A 27,448-nucleotide genomic window follows, 5' to 3' on the forward strand; every position below is an offset into this window, starting at 1 on the left:
CTTCCACTTTTATCCCTGTTGATTATATTTTGAAAGAATTGTTTATTTAAACACCAATTCAAAGATGATTTCCAAATGACAATTTTAAATTATTTGAGCTGGCAATGTCATTTGCCATACTGCTTTTTAATCTTCAAAAATCACAATATCTGTTTTCTGTTTTGAGACTTCTTGCAAGTTTCTAGGTCTGTTAAAAAAAGTTGATGATTTTCCCAGGATATAAGGCTATTTTCTAGCATGGAGAAGATCTGAGAAAAACTCCACCATAAAAATTAAAGATGGCAATACCATACTCCCAATATTTCATATTTTATGGCATTACTATTTGTGTTTGGGGCAGACTGAAAATCTATTTTTATTATGCTCTCTGAGATGGCACTCTGAATTTAAGCTCCATTTTCCATGGCTTACAGCTTTTCCACCGAATACCTTTGGGGCTAAACTTCATCATTCTGGTTCTTAGCTAGGATGAAATAATTCAGAAAGTTTGGGGAAATATACTTTGCCATTTTGATTTAAGTAACTATAGGGAAATTCTTTGTGCCTGTTCCAATATGACATATAGATAAATTTTATCCTCTAATTCTTCATATATGTTATATTAAGTAAAATAATAATTTAATCATATTTTTCTATAAACAATACTTGCTTATAATTATAATTCTTATACAAAATGATGAATAAAATAGACCCTTTCTGACTATTCTAGATCATAAAGTCTGTATGATCTGTTAAATCTATCAAAAGGTCTGAAGTATAGGCTTTTGTAGGAAGAAATTGCTGTTTTCAATCAAAATGAAAAGTCTTATTTGCAAAAAATGACTAACCACCATCTAAAGATATATGACTTTAATGGCTATTTAAGGCAGTCTCAATGGCTTATGCAAGCCATCGAATTTGTCCATTGTCCAGCTTCCAAATATGTACACATCAGTCTAGTTTCACAATTTTTTTCACAAAAATAAAATTTGAAAGTATAATATAATGAAAAGAAATCACAAAGGACAAAAATGGCTAAGGCCCACAAAGTGAAGAGCTTCATCACTTTGAAATTATCAGAGGTAAAGAAAGAGTATTTACAATACTTAACAGCAGTCATTGGGTTAAAAGACCTACCTTATTATAGCAGCATGACAGTTCTTATGTGTTTATATTGATCAAATGTAGATAGTATCACTTTAAAGGGAAAGAAGACTTGTACAGCAATACAGTAAGTTATTTCCTAAACAGGCATACAAAGTTGGCATATATGTATATGCATTAATGGAACTAATATGTATGTATGGTAAATAAAGATGTATTCATATTTAATTTAGGTTTAATAATCAATTCAGTTCACTTAAATATGTTCTTGGTTTTATAAAAGCATGATTAATTATGGTAATTGTTTTAAAATATATAACATAATGTTCAATAATTTTTCATCTTTTACTACTAAACATGCTATATACACACATATGTATAAAATGATTGTAGCAGGAATCTTAAAAGTTCTTATTAATAAAATCAAACCCGAGGCCAGTTATTGGGGTGAACACTGGTAGGTCAGAGAGACAGAACAAGCCACAGCTATCTCACCTCGCCAATTCCTCAGCTGGTCTTGTCTCCTTAGACTGGAAGGCTCTGAGTCCTCATCCAGAATGAATCCCAGCTGAATTACTGCTCAAAAGCCTGAATGCTTAACCAGCCAAATGCTTAACCAGCCAAATGCTTAACCAGCCAAATGCTTCTAGTTTCTGGTCCTCACACCTTATATCTTTCTGCTTTCTACCATCACTCCCTAGGATTAAAGGCTTGCTTTCTGGGATTAAAGGCATGAGTCACCATGCCTGGCTGTTTCCAATGTGGCCTTGAACTCACAGAGATCCCAGATGGATGTCTGCCTCTGGAATGCTAGGATTAAAGGTGTGTGCTATCACTGCCTAACTAGTGGCTTTTCTGTTCTCTGACCCCAGATAAGTTTATTAAGGTACACAATATTTTGGTGAACACAATACCACCACAGATGATTTCAGTGTTTTATAGATTTTCATTTCACACAGTCTATAATACTTATTTTTGTTAACAGTTTAGTAAGTCTCTAACGTCATTATTTACTTTGTTCTATTTTCTGTGTTCTAGACTCAGAAAATGTAGCATAAATATTTATAAACAATTACATTTTGATGGGAAAAATAAACCTCAAACAAATGTCTTAGTTCCTTGTGTCTTTGTTGTGAGAAAATCCTGACAAAAGGTTTTTTTGTTTTACAGCCTCAAAGAATACACCACATCCTGTCAGGAAAGATGACAGTAGAAAGAAAAAGCCTTTCGTCCCACTCAAGAAGCACACTCAGGTGCTTTTCTCCTTTTTATTCTGTCCAGTCCACCAACACAGAAGGGGGTTGCCAAATTCCAGCTAGCCAGATATAGTTTCATAGACACACCCAGTCACTTTTTCCCATGTGATATTAAATATCGACAAGTTGATCATCACAATTAAACATGTCAAAGGTCTTTATTAATTATGTTTTGGGTCCATTAAAATAGGAAATTTGCTCACAAGACAGAGGAATGAATGTTATACCAATTCTTAAAGAACAAAATATACAATGAAGAAAATGAGGTTCATCTATACAATGAGGGTATACAATGAGGAAAAGGAGGTTCATATGTACAATGAGGGTATACAATGAGGAAAAGGAGGTTCATATGTACAATGAGGGTATACAATGAGGAAAAGGAGGTTCATATTATTCAGCATGTGCACTGTCAAATGACATTTCTGCTACTTATTTGTCATTGGCTTCTCTTCAATGACCATTAAATACTTTAGTTAAAAAAAAAATTCTAGTCCTCAAAATTTGATCATTTCTGGATTTCAATTCAATTTTTTTATCTGTCACTAGAATTGGATGCAGTAATTTCATCATATTTGTCTTGCTCCATAAATTTACATTGAAATTCCAAATTTGCCTTAAAGTAATTTATTCATTTCCTATTTGAGCACAACAATATTGTCTTTGAAAATATTGAATGTTTGGAAATTCTTACAATTGCTTACCTTTGTCACTAATCTGTCCATGTATATCATTATTACTGCTACTCACGTGTTTCAGGTTAAGGCGATGCATTGGTTCATTCTGGCAATTGACATAAACTGATACCTTTTATGAAAAAGTGTACTGTAGTGGATAGCTGTTCTGTCTATGACCTTAAAGCACTGCCCCTAGAGATATAGCAGGTAACTGTCCTACCCACCTATGACCTTGAAGTATCTTCCTCCAGGGCATGGCTCAGAGCTACCTTTAAGACCTGAGACCTTCGCTAGGCGGTAGTGGCACACGCCTTTAATCCCAGCACTTGGGAGGCAGAGCCAGGTGGATCTCTGTGAGTTTGAGGCCAGCCTGGGCTACAGAGCGAGTTCCAGGAAAGGCGCAAAGCTACACAGAGAGAAACCCTGTCTCGAAAAAAAAAAAGGCAAGAAAGCAAGAAAGTAAGCAAGAAAGAAAGAAAGAAAGAAAGAAAGAGAGAGAGAGAGAGAGAGAGAGAGAGAGAGAGAGAGAGAGAGAGAGAGAGAGAGAAAGAAAGAAAGAAAGAAAGAAAGAAAGAAAGAAAGAAAGAAAGAAAGAAAGAAAGAGAGAGAAAGAAAGAAAGGAAAGAAAGACCTGAGACATTCCCTGGAAGTCTTTACCTTGTTGGAGGAGGGAATGGGGGTGGTTTGGATGGGGGCAAAGGCTGGAGGGGCAGAAGAAGGGAAAAGAGGGTGATCTGTGGTTGGTATGTAAAATGATTAAAAATTCCTTAATTAAAAAGAGAGAGAGAGACTTGAGACCCATGTAGAACACTCTCTTCTCTTGCTTGTGGGCCATATTGTGCGGACTGTCTCAGCAGCAGAACAGTGTTGGACTGTACCTCAGCTCTCCAAGAAGCTATGATAAATCTCCCGTGCTGTAGTGAGTTTTCCTTCCTAATAAATTCCTTCATCCTTGAAGTAGACTCCGAGGATGTCTCGTAATAGTGTACATCAGTAGGTGTTGCTTGCTCTGCATCTGGGGCCTCACAGTCTCTGATCCCAGGGGCAGGTGGTGAATAGATGCAGAACTAAATGACACAGACTCTGGGAGGTTGTAAGCAATCTCATTTATTAAACAAAGGACTAAGGTATTTATACGTGTACTTTTTAGCGGGCTCTGCTTCCAGCTGCCATGGTGTTTCTTGGTTGGCTTTGGGTCATATGTCAACAGTGGTCATCTTGAGGGTCCAGTTTCAGGGTCCTCTGGGTCAGGATACTACTGTGCATGTCAGAGCTCTCTGTTAGCTTAAGACGTGGCCCAGGGGCTCGGCGCGGGGGAAATGGGTCCCACTTGGAGACAACATGAGGATGGAGAAATGTTACTTTTGTTAGGGGCCGATCTACCTGGGCCACGGCATGATGTTCATCTGCAACGACTGCAAGGTGTTCTGATTCTGCAAATCCAAGTGTCATAAAAACTTCAAGAAGAAGCAGAACCCACACAAGATCGGGTGGACTAAAGCCTTCCGGAAAGCAGCTGGCAAGGAGCTCAACGTGGACAATTCATTTGAATTTGAAAAATGTAGAAACGATCCTGTGAATTACCAGCAAGAGCTCTGGAGTAAAACTACTGAGGCAATGAAGAGGGTTGGAGAGATCAAGCAGAAACGCCAGGCTAAGTTTATAATGAACAGGTTGAAGAAAAACAAAGAGCTACAGAAGTTTCAGGACATCAAAGAAGTCAAGCGGAGCATCCATCTTATCCATGCTCCTCTTGCAGGCAAAGGAAAGCATCTGGAAGAAGAAAAAAATGGTCCACGTTTGCAGGAGGATGTGGACATGGAGGGTGCTTGCTAATGGTGCCTCCTTCAACCAGCCCTGGGCACACTGGAAACCAGTGGAGACTGTTGGTCCCTAAGTTACTGATTCATTACATAAGGTCCCTCAGACAAAAGTGATTCACATGCTTCCCTCTTATATTGCAGCCTGTAAAAGCATCTATTGTGGGAGTTAGATCTCAGATCAATGTTCTGCTTCACTGTGAAATGCTCACATAAACACAAAGGTTTGTGTGTAGATGAAGGCATGAACTCTGGGCATACCATGGTTTGAGTTGTTGCTTAATGGCACCAGGCAACATTTCTGTACTGACTGTCTTGCTAATGTGAAATCTGTCATGATGTAATGTTTTCCTTGCACTAGGATAGTCTGTTTATTAGGGTTATTGAAGCAGAGGTCACACTAAGGAACTAACCGTTCTCATGACAAATCATCATCATCATCATCATCATCCTCATCATCATAATAATAATAATAAAAGACATGGCCCAGTGCTTTAGGTCTTATCAGTTGAAGTAGGAACTTCTACTATCTAGGTAAAATAACAGGCATGGGCAACATTATGGATCTAACACTATATTTGGATGTATTTTAACATCGGTTAATGGAGAGAGATTACTAGGGTTTAGATCACCATGAAAAAGTCACTATACCAATTGTCATTATGGTGGGAGCAAGGACTGTATAGAGTCAGAGCAGTTTTGTCTGCTGTTTGCAGTACCTCTCCGTGGAAACTTAGTTACAATTCAGAGAATGGGAAAAGACTAAGTTGTAGCTATGTAATTGTCCTTGAATTTTATTGAGAAGATTGGGGAAGTTGAAATATACTGGCCTCATTTTCTCTGTAGATATGATAACACAACAATTTCTGATAAATGGCATGAATAAAGATACATGTACTCTAAAATACGAGTATTAATTTTTAGTCCTGACATGAGCCTGATACTTTGGTGCATGGTATTTTCCATTACCTTTGTAAGTTTTCTTTTCTTTTTTTTTTAATGGTTTTTCAAGACAGGGTTTCCTCTGTGTAGCCCTGGCTGTCCTGGAAATCACTCTATAGACCAAGCTGGCTTTGAACTCACTGAGAATGTCTGCCTCTGCCTCTTGAGTGCTGGGACCAAAGGCATGTGCCACAACCACTGGGCTATTTTTTCTTATATAAATTGGTTTTTTTTATTGCTTTCAATACTGACTAAAGGTATTTTGAAAGATCATGTGGAAACTTACTATTATAGAAGTTTTATTAAACAAATAAGAATAAAATTAATTTAAATGGAGTTTTCATATATACAGTGCTCCAATTAGATATCATATACAATGAAATAAAATCCCAGTGACAGGGATTAGTTACATCCTTTTGAGTCACTGGCCCACGGGTCCTGTAGACCCACCTCAAACATTATAGCCTACTTCCAATTCTACTAGTAACCTTCTATAACCTGATGGTAAAACTCTGTTGACAAGGAGACCACATATTTCCCCACTGCTGATTATCATTCATAATGCTGGAAAGTACTATACTCACTATCAGAGGAGCAATATAATCATTGATCTCACTTAGCTTTAAACACTGTAAGCTACAGGAACAAGCTGCCTGCAATATATACTATTTTAATAGTGGTACAAATGTTAAGGGAATAACTAACCACTATTTAAAGTTGGATGCTGTGGGCTACAATTGAACTTAATGTCCATTCCATGAGATGAAATCTTTATATGACTTAGTTAAATTGGCAAACAACCCGAGACTAGATAGGACATGGACCTATGGGAAAAATTACTATTATTATTCTCCTAAATAAAAATAGAAGTCCTAATTGCATATCTTCTCTCAATACTCATAAGAGATGATTTTTCTTGTCATAGTTTTTAGTTAACCCAGAGACTCACAAAGGACAAAAGTACAGACAATGAGAGACCTTGGAGCACTCAACACTAAATGCTATGTCTTTTTCCCATACCTCCCTTCAAGGCTCACTCACTGATCTGTGTGAAAAAAGACAGAAAGACTGTATGAACAGATGTGGTGGAAGACTCCAAGGAAACAGTGTCTCCAGATACAACAAGGCAGATGGAGATATGGATTCACAGAGACTGTGGAAACACACATAATATCTGTACAAGTTCAATCCGGTCAAAATCACAGCACACAGAAGGGGAAGCGCTAACACCTAACTATGAAGCTGTTTGCACTCGACTGTTTCTGCAAGAGGGAAAAAACAGATATCTCCAGTGAGGTGACACTGGGAATGTCAGGCACTCTCTAGTGCAGGCTTCATGCTCAGGAGTAGTTAGCCAACAGAAAACAGACTCCATGCTTCTTATGTACTTTTTTGTTTGTTTGTTAATTTGGGCTTGACGTTTTTGTTATTGTTCTTGCTTTTTTTGAGAGAAAAAAAACCCCACATAGCTTTGAGTAGGTAGGGACTATCTGGAAGGAGTTTAAAAATATTCTTAAATCACTGGGTAGTTATGATTTCAGTATTTCAATATTCTATACATCTCACTCAAATTATTATATAAAATTGTTTTGGTATAGCTAAAGTTCCCCTATATGTGAAAACCTGTATATAGTATTAATTGTTTTACACTAATCTCATAGGATCAGATAATATGCACATTTCAAATCAACAGCTTTTCATGATTATAATCAATTAAATCATTTATGGAAATTAAAGTCTGATTAGTTCTTGGCTTAGAAAATAAGTGATGTTTCTAATATGCTGTACATACTAATGCAAAATATCCTCAACATGTTTTATGAACTTAGCTTATATTTTGCTATGTTTTTCTTTATAAGTTATAAAGCTATTAAGTACAATTTTAATAGCATAACAAGCTATTAGGTGGCTTTCACAAATTATGAAAAAAATAAGCCTGCTTTTGGCACCTCAAATATGAAGATCAGAAAAAAATTAATATATTAACCACTAGCAAAATATTTTACTGTTTAATTTCTGGAAGCAATCCATAAACTAAGAATAAAACATAGACACAGAGACCCTAAAACTCTAGTTAGCTACAACATAGACACAACAAATGTGTCTTGAGAAGTATTATTTGCTAACAAGGTTGTTCTAAGAAACTCTCTGTGTTTCTTGGGGCAATGATAATATTCTCTTGTACCTCTTTGAATTATAGAGAAGCTGTGGATCCAAGCTAGAACCCACAAAATCATGTGGTTATACAATGAAATAAGATCCTACTAAAATGAAGGAGTTACTCTTCACCCATTAACTTTAACTAATGTGTTCTTTATGATTCTCAAATTCTGTGAAACATTGGGAATGAATGCAAGCTTTTTAATTTAGATCTAGAATCACATGATGGATGGATGATGTGATGGTATACATATATGTCAATGTTATAAAGTAAGCTGGGATTGTTTCTTTAGGTAAAGGTTTTTGAGACAAAATAACACCCTGATGCCAATCAGAAATTTATATTTTATTAATTATGTTTCTTCCCAAGAAATCTAAAATGTGAAACAATATCAATGACCACAGTTGTGTATTTCATCTAAGCTAGGAGTTCTTTGATCATCCAGGGATGTCCTGTTTATGATCAATTTTCAGGAAAGTACAAAACACGAACAATATAATTTTCACAAAATTTTAAATAAAACCACAAGGTGGTGGTAGCACATGTCTTTAATGCCAGCACTTGGGAGGCAGAGGCAGGCAAATCTCTGTGAGTTCGAGGTCAGCCTGGTATACAAAACAAGTTCCAGGAAAGCTAGGGCTATTACATAGAAAAACACTGACTTGAAAAAAGATACCAAAAAAATTTTTTTAAAAGAAAACCATTATTTTTATGACTAATAACTTCACATTACTTGATTTTGTTGATTATTTACAAATAAGTATTTATGAAATATATCAAAAATGTGCCTATATACATACATATCAATTGATGAGAATAATGAAAGCAAGAATACTGGATTATTTATTTTGTAGAATTGCATTCATCTCCTTTAATTACTAATTTAAATGTATTAAACTTAAGTATATAAATTATGAAAATGAATGAGATTTTCTATTAGATAATACCTTATTTCATGATGCTAAGCATGAAACCTTAAAGTTATTATGGGAAACAAGAAAACACTTAATTTTCCAAGGAGAAATATCATTGATATACATGCATTATACTGTAGTTTATGTATTAACATGAAGATAACAACAGTTTCAAGATATAATTTAGACAAAGACTACAGCATACAGATATTCACAGGGAAGAAGGTTCACTGAATATTTCAGAATCCTATTTTTATTTGAAGAAATAAAAGGGTTAATGGAGGTATTTTGGTGATCAGTGCTCCCCTATTATCCAGAGGGATCACAACATGAGCACAGGACCTGTCAACTCAAATATACTAATATATTTTTAGTTTTATTCATCTGTTTCTCATGATTTACACAAATAGTAAAAATGAAGAAAATGATCAACAAAAACTTCAAATTACACATTTTTGTTACATTACTTATCAGTCACTCCAATCACAAGACAATTCAACTCTCTAAGACTCAGTCTTCCTGTTTTATAGAATGTAACCTACATGTTTCACAACTACATGTTTAATGACTTTAAACACTAGTAGGTTTTATAATCAACTTAGCTTCCTGGTTCTTACAATTCTATTTGTGCTTTTCTTGCACAGAAATAATTTTGTGTACCTTTTAAGTTAATATTTTATTAGAGATGATATACTGGCTTGTATAAATATTTTGGTGCTTTTAGGCTTCTCTTCCTGGTATTACTTCTACAGCTACAGAAAAGTGGCTATAGTGTCTCCCGATTAAGTATTTCAACATATTAAAAGTGTGTATGGGACACAAATACAAATATAAATTAAATCTTTACTAACACTCACTGTTTTAAATGTCATTTCTTTTGTAGGTCAGATTGGAAACCTATGCATCACAAAAGTCAAATGAAGAGGAAAATGTCAGCTATGAAATCCTTTTGGAGCATATGCAAGGCATTGGAGTTGTATCCCTAGCATAGCAAAAAAGTTGTCAGCAAATGTGTCCTAAGATATCACCAATGATTAATATGCATTTGAATACATATATATAAACCATAAACATATGTATACATTATATACAAATACATAGCAAATGTGTATTTTTGCAGGATCTTCAGCAGAGACCCTAGAAGGGGGAATGGCGAATGAAGGGACAAGAGACACAAAGGACTAACAGCAAGACAGTATTCTGATTAAGCTGCAAAATTTTATTTTTCTCAGGTGGGTTTTATAGTAAGCAGACCAGGAAACTTTTTTTGGGAAAAGATCAGGGGGGACTGTTGAGTTGCCAAGCAACCCAACCAAGCAACCTAACCACAAAACATTGTTACTAATGGTCACTGTAGCAGAAAGATAAGGAAATGTTAAGTTATTTTCTAATAACTTAAGACTTGTCCAGGCATGTCAAAAGTTTCTGGTTAGTGGCTCAATACTGGACAACAGAAACTTAACTCAGGCAGGCAATATGGCATAGCTCTTGAAATTGTCCTTGGCAAATGTGAAGCTATTTAATTCATTATTTGAAACTGTGAATCAAGTAAATACTTGCTTATTGACCATTCCTTTATCACAAGATCAAAATTACATACTTTGTGTAGTTCCTCAGATATTTATATACTATTATTCACATTTCCCAATTATTCTCAAGTTAATAAAGTAAAAGGATTATAATTAGATACTTATTTTAGATTGTTTCTAAATCTTTATGCTAATCAATTTCCCCCTAATCTTTTCAGTTGCTCTAATTTATTGAAAGGATTTTATAAAAATTCATCATCATGTTCTTCTTCCCAGTATAAAAATATACTTTTTAGCCACTGTGTGTTTATTTTACTTCCCAATCAGCAATTATAATGCCAAATAAATTAAATTATATATCTTACAAATTTTGAGGTAAAAATTGATGATAATTGCTAAAATTCTAGAACAGGTGTATTGGGAAAATTGTCAAATGAATTGACCCAAATAAAGTTTCATCTATCATATGAAATTATTAATGAGGCATGACTGCTGAAAACTCAGCAAAATTTTTATCTGTCTAGTTTTTCCAGTTTAATGAATATATGAACAAGAACACAATAAAAGTTTAAAATGTCTTGCCTAATTTTTTTTCTTGTTTTGTTCGATGAATGTGTTTTCGCCATTGCTTTTCATAGTAATTTATGACTCAAGTTAAATATTCCAATGTATTCTTTGAGCCGTGACTCACAAATTCCTGACATAAGATAACGTTTCGGTAAGATTTTATTTATTAGATGAATGAATAAACTGTTTTTATGTTCTGTTATAATTTGTAAAGTGTTTTGCAAATCAATTTTATGAGTAATATTTGAAGAAAGAAAAAAATCAACTTTAAACCTTGTATATGAATCATAATATTTTTGCCCTCCTGTGATGTATATACTGGATAAAATTATTTCTAACCAAGAGAGCAGACTTTGGGCAGGCCTGCTTCAAACATAGCCATGATCACTTTTATTCAGGTATCGATCTAAAACTGCCAATGATTTTGCTTTTGCCTTTCAACAATAGGCTGATTAAAATATTTGAAACTAGTGATTAATATTCTTAAACTTCAATAAGCTGAAGTTGGTGTCAGGAGTAATTATTATCCACTTACCTTAGCTCTTTGTATCCCTTAGTTCTGACACAGGATGCCACCCTCTCAGTTTCTGTCTACAAACAGCATTATTCCACACTTTCTCACTTACTAACTTGTATTACTGGTTGCATTTATTATCTATGGTTCTTGTCAGTGTGGTGGTAAATATATCTCACAGTTGGATTCACAAAATTAAGTCATTTAATGGATTTGTAGTTCAGTTGATTGAGGTCCACGGGTCTCTGTGAACTTCTGGAAGCCATTTTATTTCCCCCATAATTGTCAGTCACTGTCATTTCCACTTGGCTGCTGTCCTGTGACTAGTCTGAATACAGTGCGCTAAATGTGGTAACAGAGGAGAGATAGTGGGGCCAAAATTTACCAGGACACACACACACACACACACACACACACACACACACACATCTCATGCATACTAGACCTGTTAAGACACTTTATGACATTTTGAATATCATCTTACTGATAAAACTATATCTTTTTTTATTCCAAGTACATAGCAATATGTTGTTTAGTATTTAAACACATGGAATAAATCATACCAAATTGCAGAACAGAATCGTACATAAAATAATTTTAATGTTTTTAAAATTCAATTGTTACAAAATGTTACAACAATTGTTACAACAACAAAAAGCAAATCTTTCCTTCTTCCATATATTGGTAGCTCCTAAAGAAGTAATGGCCATTTAGGAAGCTGAGTTCATAGCTCTTTTTTATTTCCTGAACATGTACCTGTAATTTTTTTGAACATTATCTTAGGAAGCAGATCACACCTTAGAAGGGCAAATTTGCTTCAAAATGATTTCCTGTTAATAGTTTGGTGCTGTTAGGAACTTGCTGGGATGAAAGGGTTTGTTCTTCATTTTTCAATGCCAGCAGTTTTTGATTTAAAAATCACAAGCACAGCAAATTTTTTCTTGTATTGACTCTGAGAACATTAACAAATCTCAAATAAATAGAAGCTCAGTACTCCAGAGGAGCTCTGCAGAACTGGCTACACTCGACATGGAAAACTCAAGCTGGCCATCAAAATAAAAGAGTGTTAACAAACATTGGAAGCTACGTGAAAAAAAAAAAAACTTACCTATTATGCTCAGCATTTTCTTTTGCAGAAATGCTTCAGCTAAATATAAATAATATATGTAGTTTTCAAGTCAGATTTACAAATTTTATTGATACTTTATAAGGACATAAATACAAAATTAGAAAGCTAATTTTTTTTAAAAAAAGAATGTCAGTTAATTTAAATAATAAGATACCAGACTTTTCTATTCAAATGTCAATATTGTCTTGAAAAAAACTTTTGTTGTCAATAGCAAAAGCATTGCTAAGATATTAAGCTTAGAAATGCTGGAGTAGATTCATAGGAGATATAAACACACACACACACACACACACACACACACACACACACGTAAATAATTCAATAGAATAAAGAGATTTGAGAAAACTGGTTGTTTTATTCAGTAATAAAGCAAATTCTAGCATGCATGAGGATTTAACCTTAATCCTGAGGTTGAAAAATATAGGAAAATAACCGAGAAAGTGCAGAGGGGTGGCGAGAATTAAAATAGTCTACCACATTTTCACATGAAGAAAACCATGCATGAAGTATGAGATAATTTGATGAACTATTAATCAAACATTGAGTTGTACATTGATACAGCCATTAGTTCTAACATATAGTTATTATATTCTTCAATGTAGGTAACTTGCTGTTTGAGATTTTAAGAATGACTTTTTGGGCAAATGAATAGTACTCATTAGTTAGAATAGCCATGGAGTAATGACTTGGGAACATGTTTATAGAGAATAAGGCATAATTAATTTAAAAGCCAAAAATGTATGAGGAAAATTTATATTTTAAAAGCATAGATGACCATAGTTCAGTGCCTTAACCAATCATCATCAGAGAGACTTCCGCCGGCAGCAATTGGGAATAGATGTAGATACCCACAGCCAGACATTATGCAGAAAATCTTAATTGGAGATCTCCATCAAATCCCTCTACACTGAGCTCATGGGTTCCCACAGAAGAGGAAGCAGAAATACTGTAAGAATCAGAGGGTTGGAAGATACCAGGAGAACAAGGGCCATCTGAATCAACCAAGCAAGGTGTGTAAGAGCTCACAGAGACTGAAGCAGCATGCACAGGGCCTACGTGGGTCTCTGATTCGTTTGCCTGCTCTTGGGACTCTTTCCCTCATGCTGGGTTGCCATATCCAGTTTTATTATTAAAGTTTTTGCTTCATCTTATTATATTTTATTTTATCATGTTTGAGTGTCATCTCTTAGAAGCCTGTTAATTTCTAATAAGAGAAAAAAAGGGATTGGATCCAGAGGGAAATCAGGGAAGAGCTGGTAGTAGTAGAGGGAGGGGAAACTGTAATCATGATACGTTGTATGTAGAAAGGATTTATTTTCAAAAAATATAAATTACCTAAATAGATTACAGATAAATGGAGATATATCTGTGATATATCTAGTATTATCAACTAGTGATAGTAAAAAAGAAAGGAAGATAGTTAGGTGATAGATAGAAGATAGATAAATAGATTAGATAGGTAGATTATATGGATGGATAGATAGATAGATAGATAGATAGATAGATAGATAGACAGACAGACAGACAGACAGACAGACAGACAGACAGACAGATAGATAGATAGATAGATAGATAGATAGATAGATAGATAGATGATAGACAAACAGAAAGATAGTTGTATATAGATAGGCTTATAAATGATAAGTGGACAGAATTGATAAAATATTTGCATGAGTAAATGAGGCAGTAATTAATCTTAAATGAAAGAAATACTAAATGTGTCTTTAGAAAAATAAGTAGAATTATGGTCTTCAAATATGAGAGCAAAATTCCAGAATAATATAACACCAGGAACAAATAAAAATATACATAAATAATGCTATTAGTTAGCAGTAATGACCATTGATGTGTAGGAATAACAATTTGGAAATTACAATGTGATTACAAATAAGATTTTTAGATCATGAATAAAAACATTGTTAAAAAAGGTTGGATATATAATCCAAGTAAGTACTAGAACTCAGAGGCTGATTCAGTTATTCAACTTTGGTAACTCAAGTCTTCAAAAAAATTCAAATGAGCAGTCAAATGAAATGTAGATTCAGAACTGTAAAGTATTCCTCATAAGAAAATACATAGTGCAATTCCATGGAGAATCTACAATGGAAAAGCATTTGAGGAATAATCTATGAGGAAAGAGTTCCCAATGGCACAAAACATTTTAAACTTTCTAATATCTGCTCCCACTTAGCTAAGCAAACAAGAATTTCATAGATGTGCAAAATGTAGGATATTCCTTCTTGATAATTCAAATATTCCCATTTTCAAATATTTGAGTATGACTTAGAGCTTCTGTTAGTAAGGTTAAGCAAAATCATTTTGACAAAACAACAGCATGTGGTAAATATAAGTATAGTTTTTAATGGAGTGCGGTTTCATGAATTTCTAGTTCACACACATAAATGTACACATATGTGTTTATTTTGTGGTAAAGAGAATTATTTTATCAATATGTTTATTAAGGAATACTATGACTATAATCATTATATGAAAATTGTATGACACATTACATAGAATAGTTGTAGAATAAACCTTCACCATTGAATTCTAATGGTAACTTCTAGGTTACTATCTGTCTTGTATTTTGTTTTCTACTTATGCAACATACATGTAAAACTGTATCAAAATACCCAGCACATGTGATAAAATCCAAAATAAACTCAGCAATAGAAATATTTTATGCATTTTTATATGTGAGTCCAGAGGCTACCATTAGCTTGCTTAAGTTTTAGATTTCGGGATCAGTTAAGAAATTTAAATTAAAATAATGTTAAACAAAATTCAGGTCTTAATCATGCTACCTATACAGAAATTTCTAAATTTATATTAAATGATTTAAGATATTAAATGCCTTGTACTTTTGAAATATGTGCAAGTTTCTATGGAGACAGTCTAAGGAACTATATAAATAGCAATGATCCACAGAATAAAATAAATTTTGAACATATTGATACATGAATTGATTTTTTTTAGCCTTAGAAATATCTGAGTAATTTTTAAAGTATGCATGACTTTACTTATGAAATTAGGATCTTTATCTTCAGCCCTTCATATTTGACATGTTGAGTCAATTTAGTTGACTTAAAATGAGATGGAAAATTTCAATGACATATTTCTTACTGTATTTTTGTTCCTGCTGTAAGAGTTTATAAAAATACTATAAAGATTATAACAGAATGATACAGAATTCAAAATTAGTATCTGAGTAAAGAAAATTATTATCAATATACTTGTAGGCTGCCAAAGCAAGTAATGTTTAGTTTTATTTGCATATTATTTTAATGTCTTAGTATCACTGATGGCTAAACAAAATAAGTAGAAAAGAGAGATTCATGAGACACAAGCTAAAATGTATCAGAAAGAGAAAGTTTCATAACAAAAGTTAATAATCATAACAAAAATAAGTAACAGACATATATTTACATGGAAAGTATTACTTAAATGTTTTATATCTCAGAATTGAGTATGTAATTTGAAATGGTCATTCTTAAATTTAAAATTTGATGGTCAAATAACACTTTTAAAAGTAAATGATTAAGGGTGATGAGATGTATGATGCGATTTCTATGGGGTATATATGTTAAAAGGACCAGAAAATTACATTTTATTAATTTAACTGAGTTTTAATAGATATACATATATTGGAAATATTTATGTATTTGTTTCAGATGAAAATAATTTATTAGTGTTTTATATTGTAAGCACTTGAAACAGTCTTTCATAATAGATACATTTTCAGACTTTTCAACATTTCATCAACAACTTTACATCTAAACACATTTCTTCATTGTGTATATGCTGTAATTTAGAGTTTTAATGATACTCATTTAGTTATTAATTCTATAGTCAGCTGTGGGAATCAGGAAACTTTAAATGTGTAGGTAATTAATTGCAAGAAATGTTTTCTCTTCATTTTATTATTCAGATGAAAAGGTCTTGGGAAATAATTTAATTTCACACACACACCAGATTTTTTGTGGAGTAGATATTAAGTGTACGTATCAACAGGTATTACTAGGCACCTAGACAAATAATTTAAGAGGCTAATGTCAGGAAAAGGTTAACTATTTTGAACCTGTTGGCCAGTGAGTTCTCAAAAAACTCCAAACATTACAGGCCACTGACAATGCTTAGCTAACACAAGACAGTATTGCTGCATACAGATACCAACTAAAAAAGCAATAAATGTATTGTGGCTACTTTTGTTGTTTAGGTCTAGAAATATAACTCTATCAGTAAATGTTACCTTGCAAACATGAGATCTTGATTTTATCTCAGAATCTATGTTAAAAGGAAAAAGGAAAAAAAATGCTGAGAATGTTAGCACATACTACAATCCCAACATTGGAGATATACAGATGTGTTCATTACTGGGGCGGGCTTAGGGAAGCAGACTAACCTATTAGGTGAAGTCCAGGTTACTGAAAGACCTGTTCTCTTAGAAAAGTTTCTGATGCCTGAAATTTATATTCAATATTGTCCTCTGACCTACATATACACCTATGCACCTGCAACTACATAACACACAAACACACACACACACACACACACACACACACACACACACACACACACACACAATGTTTCACAATTACAAGCCTAATTTAGTCCAGCTATTTGATGAGTAAATATTTCCAGTGTGTATAAAACTAGAATGAAATCTGTAGATTAAAAATATATTGTCTCACTTTTCAATATAATTGAGTCTTGTATACTTAATTGAAGACTTAATCAATTATAAAACGACTCTCTTCTGTCTATGGAAAAATAGAATTCATTTTTTCTGTTATTGAATATATACTTTTAATAATAATATATTCCAAAGATTCATGGAGTGTAAGAACCAGAAGGGATGAAGGTCATCATGTAAACCAGGTCCCCTTAACCAGCAAGAATGTCTCATGTATGAACTCATAGATCCCAAGGCAGCATGCACAGAACCTGCATGGATTTGTACTAGATTGGGTCCTAGAGCTGAAAGGAAAAGTGGGTAGCCTCTGTCCTTCATCCAGAAACCATCTCCAACTGATAATTACTTGAAAATTAAAATATATTCTCTTCCAAAGAAGTCTCATTGAGAAAACAAAATACTATTAAGGAGAGGCTGCATGCCCCCCAGTAGTTGATGGAAACTTTGGGGGTTCTTTTTATCTCACAGTGTTCTGTCAGCACTTTTCCTTTATAAATTTTTAAATTTTATCTTACTTTTTTAACTTTTATTTTATTTATATATACTTTCTTCACTCTTTTTACTCTTTGGGCATACATTGTTGCTTCCAATGTTGTGTTTTGGATTTCTGATCGTGTGGAAAAAATGGCTATCTTTTTTCCTTGCCTTTTCTTGGGCTCTTTTCCTTCTGTTTATTTGTTTTGTCTATCTCAATGTTTTAGTTTTTCTAATTTTATTTTATTTTATTAATATCCCTTAGAAGCCTGTTTGTTTTCTAATGAGAGACAGAAGGGGAAGAATCTGATGGCTGGTAGGTGAGGAGGAACTGGAAGAAGTAGAGAAAGAGGAAACTATAATTGGGATATATTGTGTGAGGAAAAAAAATCTATTTTCAATAAAAGGTTGGGAAAAGATACCATTGAGTTGTCTTTTGTTTTGCTTGTTTGTTTTTTGTTTGTTTGCTTGCTTGCTTTTGCTGTTGGCCATCTACTAATAGGCCATGCAGCCTACCCTTAAGAGTAGGTTTCTTTTTCCCAAGGTAGGACTACTCTAGAGAAAACTAAATTTCCATTTGCAAGTAGAATCCTTAGTTTTTTCAACCTTGACACTAACCATTGACATTTTTGCTGCTTCATAAACAAAAGGAAACATAGGTACTACTCAAACATTCCTGTACTGAAAGGATTAGACCCCGCTTGACATTAGTGTGAGGTGTCATACTGGGCTTTAGTCTTTGAACTCTTCTCTCTTTTCTATACTATGAGGTGAACTCTGGTCCCTGCAAACTCCTTCCTGTGAGGAAGACTTCCTTGCCACAAGCTCAAAGCAGTAGGCCAAACAATCCCACCTTAGCACTTATTTAACAGTGAACTAAAACATTTTTTTCTCTTTTTAAGTAGATTTTTCTCAGGCATTTGTAGTAATGGAAAGCTGATGCCTTCATAAACCAGCTCTGAGAATTGGAATCATTGTTCTGACCCTCTCTCTCTATTGATGTGGTTGAGATATACCTCATGTTTTAGAGAGCTTACCTTGAATCCACAAAAACATAAAATTTCATATCAAACATCCCATAAACTGGATCTTGTGGTACAAGCCTGAGATTACATCACTCACAAGGTGAGGGCAAGTCAATCATAAATTTGTGACCATCATCTGCTTCATAACAAACCCTGAGAAATCATGGGGTAAAATCTGAGTTGAATGAGCAAAACCAAAGGAAAGCAGATAGAGAATGTATAAACTAGAATACTGATTGAGATATATATTCCCCAGTCTCTGCTCTTGGTGTTTCCAATGACATTGAGGATTTTATTGTACAGTTTGTGCTTTAATATTTTATTTTATTTATGTGTGGGCCTGACTCTGTATATACATGAGAGAGAGATGTGTGTAGGGGAAAGAGAGACACAGAGACAATGTGTAGGTACATTTGTAAATGGGGGGGTGGGAAGGTCACAGAGGGTACTGAATTTTATGAAGTTAGAGTTACATTTTGTGAGCTGCCAGATGTGTGTGTAGAGTCCAAACTACAGTCTTCATGATTGAGCAGCAAGGAAAGTTAATTGCGGAATGATCTTCCCACCTCATGGAGAATATATTTAGATCACTGTTTTTTAATAACAACAACAAAAAATATTTTGTCTATACTTGAAATTAAATAGAAGTGAACTTATAGATAATAGACTGCTTCCTCTGATGAAAGGAATTCATATTGACCAGAGCATTCATGCTTGAGAATAAATCTTTCTGACTGATTTTGACCAAATTTAAAAGGAAAACAGCAAAGTAGAACAGAGAAGAAATATTTGAAAATATTGAGACTTTGGTACACAAACAAATACAAATTTCATTCAGGGAAAGAAAATTGTGTTTAAAAAGCTAGGCACGCCGGGCGGTGGTGGCGCACGCCTTTAATCCCAGCACTCGGGAGGCAGAGCCAGGCGGATCTCTGTGAGTTCGAGGCCAGCCTGGGCTACCAAGTGAGTCCCAGGAAAGGCGCAAAGCTACACAGAGAAACCCTGTCTCGAAAATCCAAAAAAAAAATAAAAAAAAAAAATAAAAAAAAAAAAAATAAAAAAAGCTAGGCACTTTGGGTCAGGGAATGTAAAAGATGTCTATAGGGAATCTCAGAAGTCACCAAAAAGTGGTCATCATTAAATCATGGATATGGAAATTTTCTTGTAAGATCACCCTTTGAGATCGAAGTCCTGGAGCACTCATAGGCTACCCCAAGGTTGTTCATGTGAGCCCAGATGAAGCTCAAACAAGTGATGGGCTTGTCACTTCCCATGTAGTAATAGTCCTATAGGTACAGGTGACTACAAAAATTGTCACGTCTCAAGTCCTCTGCTATGATTTCACAGGAAGTTCTGGGATGCTATTAGTGTGATTTAGGTCATTTTCCATGAAATTTCCCCTCTACACAAATGTGTGGCACTGTGAGAGTTAAACTGGAGATGCAGTGAAAATCTCAGGACACTGAAATTCCCACAAATGTGCAGCGCTTGTCAGGTATGTCTAAAGGCAATGAAATAAGGCTAATCATGAGAATAGCTATGTAGCCTGGAATAACAAAGCAATATGAATGGGGTTCCCTAAAACTTGGGTATATTTTCATATGATCTGCAAATAGATACTTTGATTTCTTCATTTCCAGTTTGTATCCCCTTGATCTCCTTCAGTTGTCTTATTGTTCAAGGTAAGACTTCAAGTACTCTATTGAATCAGTATGGAGAAAATAGACAACAATGTCTTGTTCCTGATTTTAATGGAATTGTTTTGAGTTTCTTTCTATCTAAGTTGATGGTAGCTTTGGGTTTGCTGTAAACTGCCATACGATGGGCACTAAAAACAACAGTTAATAGGTAGGATCTCAAGAAGTTGAAAAGCTTTTGTACAGCAAAAGACACTCACTGCCATTCAGAGAAAGAAACAGGCTACATTATGTGGAAAAGTTTTCATCAACTACACATCAAATTGAGGGCTGATACGTAAAATGTATAAAGAATTCAAAATACTATCATGAAAACTATCAATACATCAAGAAAACAAATAGCACAATTAAAAATGGAGTATAGATCTCAATAGTATTTGAAAAAGAAGACAAAAAGGACTGAAAAGGACTTAAAGGAATATTTAATATCCTTTAGTCATCAGGGAAATGCAAATCAAAACTACTTTGAAATTTCATCTTGTACTACTCAGAATGGCTAAGATCAATAAAACAAGTGTGAGCTCGTGATGGAAAGCATGTGGAGTAAGGGTAACACCCTTGCATTTCTGTTGGAATCTCAAAGCTGTATAGTCATTATGGATGAAAATCACTGCCATTTCCTCAGAAATATAGGAATCAATCTATCTCAAGAAACAGCTATACCACTGTTGGAATATACCCAAAAGATGCCTCATCCTACTACAGAGACATTTGCTCAACCATGTTCATTTATATTCTATTCATAATAGCCAGAACTTAGAAACATCCTAGATTCCCATCAATGGATGAGTGGATAAAGAAAATGTGGCATGTTTACATAATGGGATATTATTCACTATGGTGGTTTAAAAGAAAATGGCCCCTGCTGTGGGATGTTAATGTATGTCCTGTGGGAGCCCTTCTTGGGTTCATTGTGGCATTACCCAGCAGGTTTGCATAGAGGATGATTAGGACCATGGGCCTGAGTGCAGGTGTCTGAGATGGTCTGCACTTGGCTGTACTGGGGGATGGTCTGTATGTCAAGTTGCTCTGATTGGTCAATAAATAAAACCTGATTGGTCGTGGCTAGGCAGGAAGTATAGGCGGGACTAACAGAGAGGAGAAATAAAAGAACAGGAAGGCAGAAGGAGATGCTGCCAGCCACTGCCAGGACAAGCAGCATGTGAAGATGCTGGTAAGCCACGAGCCGCGTGGCAAGGTATAGATTTGTAGAAATGCGTTACTTTAAGATATAGGAACAGTTAACAGGAGGCCTGCCACGGCCATACAGTTTGTAAGCAATATAAGTCTCTGTGTTTGCTTGGTTGGGTCTGAGCAGCTGTGGGACTGGCGGGTGACAGAGATTTGTCCTGACTGTGGGCAAGGCAGGAAAACTCTAGCAACAGGCCCCTAAAGGAGTGGCACTATTAAGTGTGGCCTATGGACTTAATGAAGGAAGTTTGTCACTGTAGAAGCAGGCTTTGAGGTCGCATATATGCACAAGCCATGCCCAGTGAGAAAGTCTACTTCCTGTTGCCCGCATATCAAGATATTTGACTTTCAGCTACTTCTCCAGCACCATGTCTGCTTGCATTCCACCATTTTGTATCTGATGATGAGAATGTTTATTCATTCAATTTATTCCCATTTAAAGATTTCTTCAATTATAAGATTTATTTTTTTAATTTCTATGTTATACAATTTCACATAAAATCCATTTTTCTTAAATTAATTTTATTCTAGTATCCAGAGATAAACTGTTATTTAACTGTTCCCCTTCCAGTACATAATGATCTTTATTTTAGTATAAAGGTAAGAAGTATCAGATCGAGCTACAGTTGAGTTGCCATATCTCAGGCTACCTAGAAACTAGGTAATTCAGAAGATCCCCTGAGTTTAATATTGATAACAAAACTTTTCTCATTCTGGAACAGAGCACAAAATCATGACTTGAGGGTTCAAGTTAATTTAAAGGCATCCAAATGTGGGTTTCCTTCATTGATCATGACTGAGAAATATGCTAAGACCATCTGTGTGGAAGTTAATTAATTATGGCAATAATGTGTCTTATTTTTTTAAGATTAAAAATGTCCTGTTGACTAAGTAACACAGACAACAGAGAAGGTATTTTTTTTTTCAGTTGCAGAAAATAACTACTCCCCTTATATTTTCCACAGCATCTTTGTTCACAAATGTTCTTTAAACATCAAACCCTACAGGGACAATCCAGCCCAGGAGATTTTAATAGTACCAGGTGTGAGCAGGCTGCGTAGAGTGTGATATTCTTATTCTTCCACACAAAAGCATAACAACCTTTTTTAACTCGAGTTAATTGTCATTTCTTACCTAAGACATGGTACAATTGTCTAAATTATAACACCCTCCTTTGTCCTCTGTTGCACAGAAAGTATCGTAGGGTTCTGCCAGGATCAGTGTAATAGAATGCCTTGCTCTGTTTCTCATTCTTTATGTCCTTATTGGACAGGCTACAGCAGGACACTCAACTGCTTTTAATGACTTTCATTACTCCCTCTTATTTTCTGGGTTAATGACATATTGAAAGTGCTAATGGCATAAAATTTTCAAATAGCTCTCACACTGTTCATGAAAGAGGTAGTATATTTTACTTTATATGCGTATAATTTTTTTCCTACTGGATTAACGGCAACATTTTGCTGCTGTGTAATTTCTCAATTTAATTGAGGAGAAAAAAAAATACAAAAGCATCATGTTTCAGTGTGAAGTTGTGCTTATAAAAGAGGTCACATTCCATACCCTGCCCAGCAACTGTGCGGATGTCATACAGGCAGGAAGGAGAACCATAGGCTTCAGTCTTCTGATGCTTTCATGTTTAAAAATCTGTGACATATATTCCAAAATACAAGGACCCACCGATTATTGTACATACAGGACAAGAAACTATACAAAATTAAATTAGTTGTTGGCAGCAAGTACTTTTACCTTGAATTTTATGTTACTTTTCTAAGTAAAAATTATCGAAGTAAGATTTAATTTAACTATATTAAAATAATTCAAAAAATGATAGTTTCATTTTTATAATTTTACATTATTTATATGAGGAACAGATGATATCATTTATGAGTATATCACTTTGGTTCATATATTCTGGTTATTATCTTTCATAGTACAAGATGTATTAATACATTGGAACTAATTTATAATAAGAAACTTTTGGAGTTAGTGTCAGGCACCAGAGAGGGCAGCAATAACATAGCATTGCCATCATGCCATGACAAAAATAAATGTGTCTTTTAAAGCAAGTCACTTAGAAACTTGAGCTTTGTCAGCTGAGATTTTGGTCAAGATATAACTCAGCTTTAGGATCCCATTATCTTGCTTCAGTAGTAGTTGAATGTTACTCTAATGCCTTACATGTGTTTCCATAAAAATTCTGGAACTAATGCCTTTTACCAGTGTTCACTTCAAGGAGAGCTGCTATTAAGGATTAATGAGGAAAGCAGACAGGGCAAAGAAAGAGAATAAACAGGGATGGGGTCTGGTCTAGGGATTCCTGTTTCCCAGGCACATTGAATTTCTCTGAAACACAATTTGAAACATCGACATAGTACAACCTTCAGAACAAGAATTAACCTCCTTTTTTTTTTTGTTGTTGTTGTTGTTTTGTTTTTTGAGACAGGGTTTCTCCGTGTAGCTCTGCACCTTTTCCTGGAACTCATTTGGTAGCCCAGGCTGGCCTCGAACTCACAGAGATCCACCTGAATCTGCCTTTTGAGTGCTGGGAACAAAGGCATGTGCCACCACCACCCAGCAAGAATTAACCTCTTGTTACCTATCACGTTGCCAGTATTTAGTCTTTAATTTCAGATCATCATGTCCTTCCTCTGTAGCTGAAGTTTCCCTGATCCCACCTGGCCTGTGGTTAGGTCAGGACAAATCTCTCTCACCAGCCAGTCCTGCAGCCACTTGGACACAAATAAACACACAGAGGCTTATATTAATTATGAACTCTATGGCCATTAGCTCAGGCTTATTATTGACTAGCTCTTACACTTAAATTATTATCTTATCTATGTTTAATTATGTATAATTCTTATCTATGTTTAGCCATATGGCTTGGTACCTTTTGTCAGTTCTGCCTTCACATCTTGCTTCCTCTGTGTCTGGCTGGTGACTCCTGACTCAGCCTTCCTTTTCCCAGAATTCTCCTTGTCTGCTTATCCTGCATATACTTCCTGCCTGGCTAGTGGCCAATCAGCATTTTGTTTAGCAACGAATCAGAGCAACACATTCACAGCATACAGAATGACATCACCCATCATTCCACCATGAGGGTAATGAAGACAATTAACCAAGCACATTTATTTGTTTTTATTTTGGGTGTTTTGCCTATATGTGCATATTTATGTGTACCATATGCTTGAACAGTCTCCAGTTAGAACTGAATCCCCTGGAACTGTAGTGATGAACCATCATGTGGCTGCTAAGAAATGAACTTGGGTCCCCTGCAAGAGCTATTAACTTCTGTGCCATCTATCTAGCCCCAATGGATGGAAGAACTATGGGAAAGAAAGAAAGTGTCCAAAGATAATGGCAATTGTGTGTGTACCCTGAGAAAGTCAATCAAATTGGTTGTAATAGCCCATGTTCCAGGTAGTCATGCTTTTTAAAGAAACATTTCTGAATATAGGGAAAAGGTTTAGTGAGTAAAGCGTTGCTGTACATGATGTCTGACTTTACTTGTCAGGTTGGGAAATTCTGGAATAACCTATGAAGGAAACTCAGTCAGAGACTGTCTCTATGAGGTTGGCCTGTGGCAGTGCTTGAGGGAATCATCATGAATGGAATAACTGAATTGTAAAGATTCGTCCACTCCGAGTGATGTTATTTTCTAGGTCTAGGTTCCTGGATTGCGCAAGATGTAAGAAAGTAAGCTGAGCATGAGAATGGGTGCTTTGGTTCTTTGCCCTCTGTTCTTGGCTATGATATAATGGGACTGCTTTCTCAATTTCCTTCCACTGTGACTTCCCAGCCATGATGGAATGTTATCTAAGCCTGTGAGTAAAACAAATGCTTCCTCCTTTATGTTACATTCATCATAGCATTTTATCACTGCAAAAGAAGAGAAACTAAGACAGCATGTAAGCATGAGGACCTGGGTTTAGATTTGCAGCTCAGTATAAAAAGCTGAACATGTTGAAGTACAGCTATGACCCCATCACTGGTCAGGTAGAAAGGAAAATAAGGATGGGGCATGCTGCCCCCCCACTAGTCTAGCCTAATCAGTTAGTTTCTCATTCCATGAGAGACTCTGTCTTAAAATAATAAAGTGGAAAGTGAAGGCCTCTGCAGTACATGCACAGCCATGCACAATCACCATCTGGCAAACAGTATGTATACACATAGAGAACCAGAACTCCCCACCTACAAACACACACACACACACACACACACACACACACACACACACACACACACAGCATTTCTATGATGGACCTTGTAGTTGGTCACTGCCAATCTCTTTTGTTTCAAGAGATTCACCTTTTATGTCTAGTCGACACAAAACATGGCATCTTAAGAAAAATAGTATTCCATTCTTTATCTTTGCTTTATTGATAATTTTCTTTAAATCAAGAAATGACATATTCTCCTGGAATGGGCACAGAAAAATACCTATATATCATGTTTACTTCAAAGTATGCCCTTCATTTAACTCTGTCACTGAAACCTTTCTAATTGTGCCTCCTAAACTGTCGAGGCCAATGTGCTCTGCTTAAAGCCTTTGAAGGTGGTCATCTTGTCTAAGATCATGCCTCCCAAAAATGAAAGCCAGGCACATTTGACATTTAATTAGCCTTTCCGTAATTAACCAACTCAACTGTAGGAACTGCTCCAAAATTCCTACTTGAATTTCATTGATATTTTCATAGTTATTCTCAAAAATATCTGTATGACTAAATACGAAGGAAAAACTGCAGAAATCAAGTGCCCTTCTTTTATTTATCTGTTTTAGATTTTGTATTATATCAAGAGTCATATAAATACTTCCTCTAATGCTTAACTCTTCCTTCTATGATCATTTAATTATATGAATTCTGGTAGCATTCTTTGATACTTATCTCAGCTTCCTTCACTAATCAGGGCATAATTTTCTACTTATGCTCTCTCAGGGGATGGTAAATGATAAACAGAAGAATTCATTAGTAGATCCACTGTATTGTGCTTTGAAAGCAAAATCATATTTTTATATCTCCGTGGAAAGTACATTTATAATGCAATATGATATTTTCCATTCGTTTCTTAAATAAAAACTATAATTCATGGGAGGCTGTTTTGTTTTTGAAATCACATTCTAATTTCACACCAGGAAGCAGTTCTTCATCTTAATGTTGGCATGCCTGATGTATAAAAACATAGAACATGGAGCTGAGATTTCCTGTTGATCTCCTGTTATGTTACTTAGTCTTCTCAGGAGAATGGAAAGACAAATGACATTTCCTCAGACCGATGTATGTTTGTGCCATTTTCAGCTCTAGGCATATACTCGATTTGGCAACAATCAGTAAAGAACAGAAACCCCCTTTGAATAGCAGCGCAGAGAAACACTGCACACATTCATACAAAACAGTATTATCTTTAAACATCTATCCTGTAATTGCAAATGTGCAAATACCCACCAGATTACCTTTGAAAATATTTTCTGTAGAGCCATTACTCTTAAAAATGAATGAAATTAAGGTGACTGAGCAGCAGGAAACTCATTTCTAGACAGAAGCTGTCAGGCTTTTCTCATCCATCTTGGCAACAAGGATATCAATCATTGTTTCTTCTCTGCCTACAGTCACAGGTTTCTTACCCCCAGCTGTATGTGGTAGATCTGTGAGTGGATTGAGTTCTTTCTGCCTTCCTGGTGTTTTCTTCTTCAATACTTGCTAAGTTTCTGTAGAGACAAAAATAAAATAAAATAAAATAATGCATTCCCATACAATCAGTCTTTGGAAAGTTATAAGTA

At 35.0% G+C, this 27,448-nt stretch overlaps 1 pseudogene; it reads left to right on the plus strand.

Moving 5' to 3' along the window:
• The first annotated feature begins 4,357 nt into the window (after positions 1–4,357).
• Positions 4,358–4,852, plus strand: LOC102909905 (putative ribosome biogenesis protein RLP24 pseudogene; annotated as a pseudogene).
• Positions 4,853–27,448: the final 22,596 nt, after the last annotated feature.

The sequence above is a fragment of the Peromyscus maniculatus genome, chromosome 15 (genome assembly GCF_049852395.1).
Source record: "Peromyscus maniculatus bairdii isolate BWxNUB_F1_BW_parent chromosome 15, HU_Pman_BW_mat_3.1, whole genome shotgun sequence".
Lineage (NCBI taxonomy): Eukaryota > Metazoa > Chordata > Mammalia > Rodentia > Cricetidae > Peromyscus > Peromyscus maniculatus.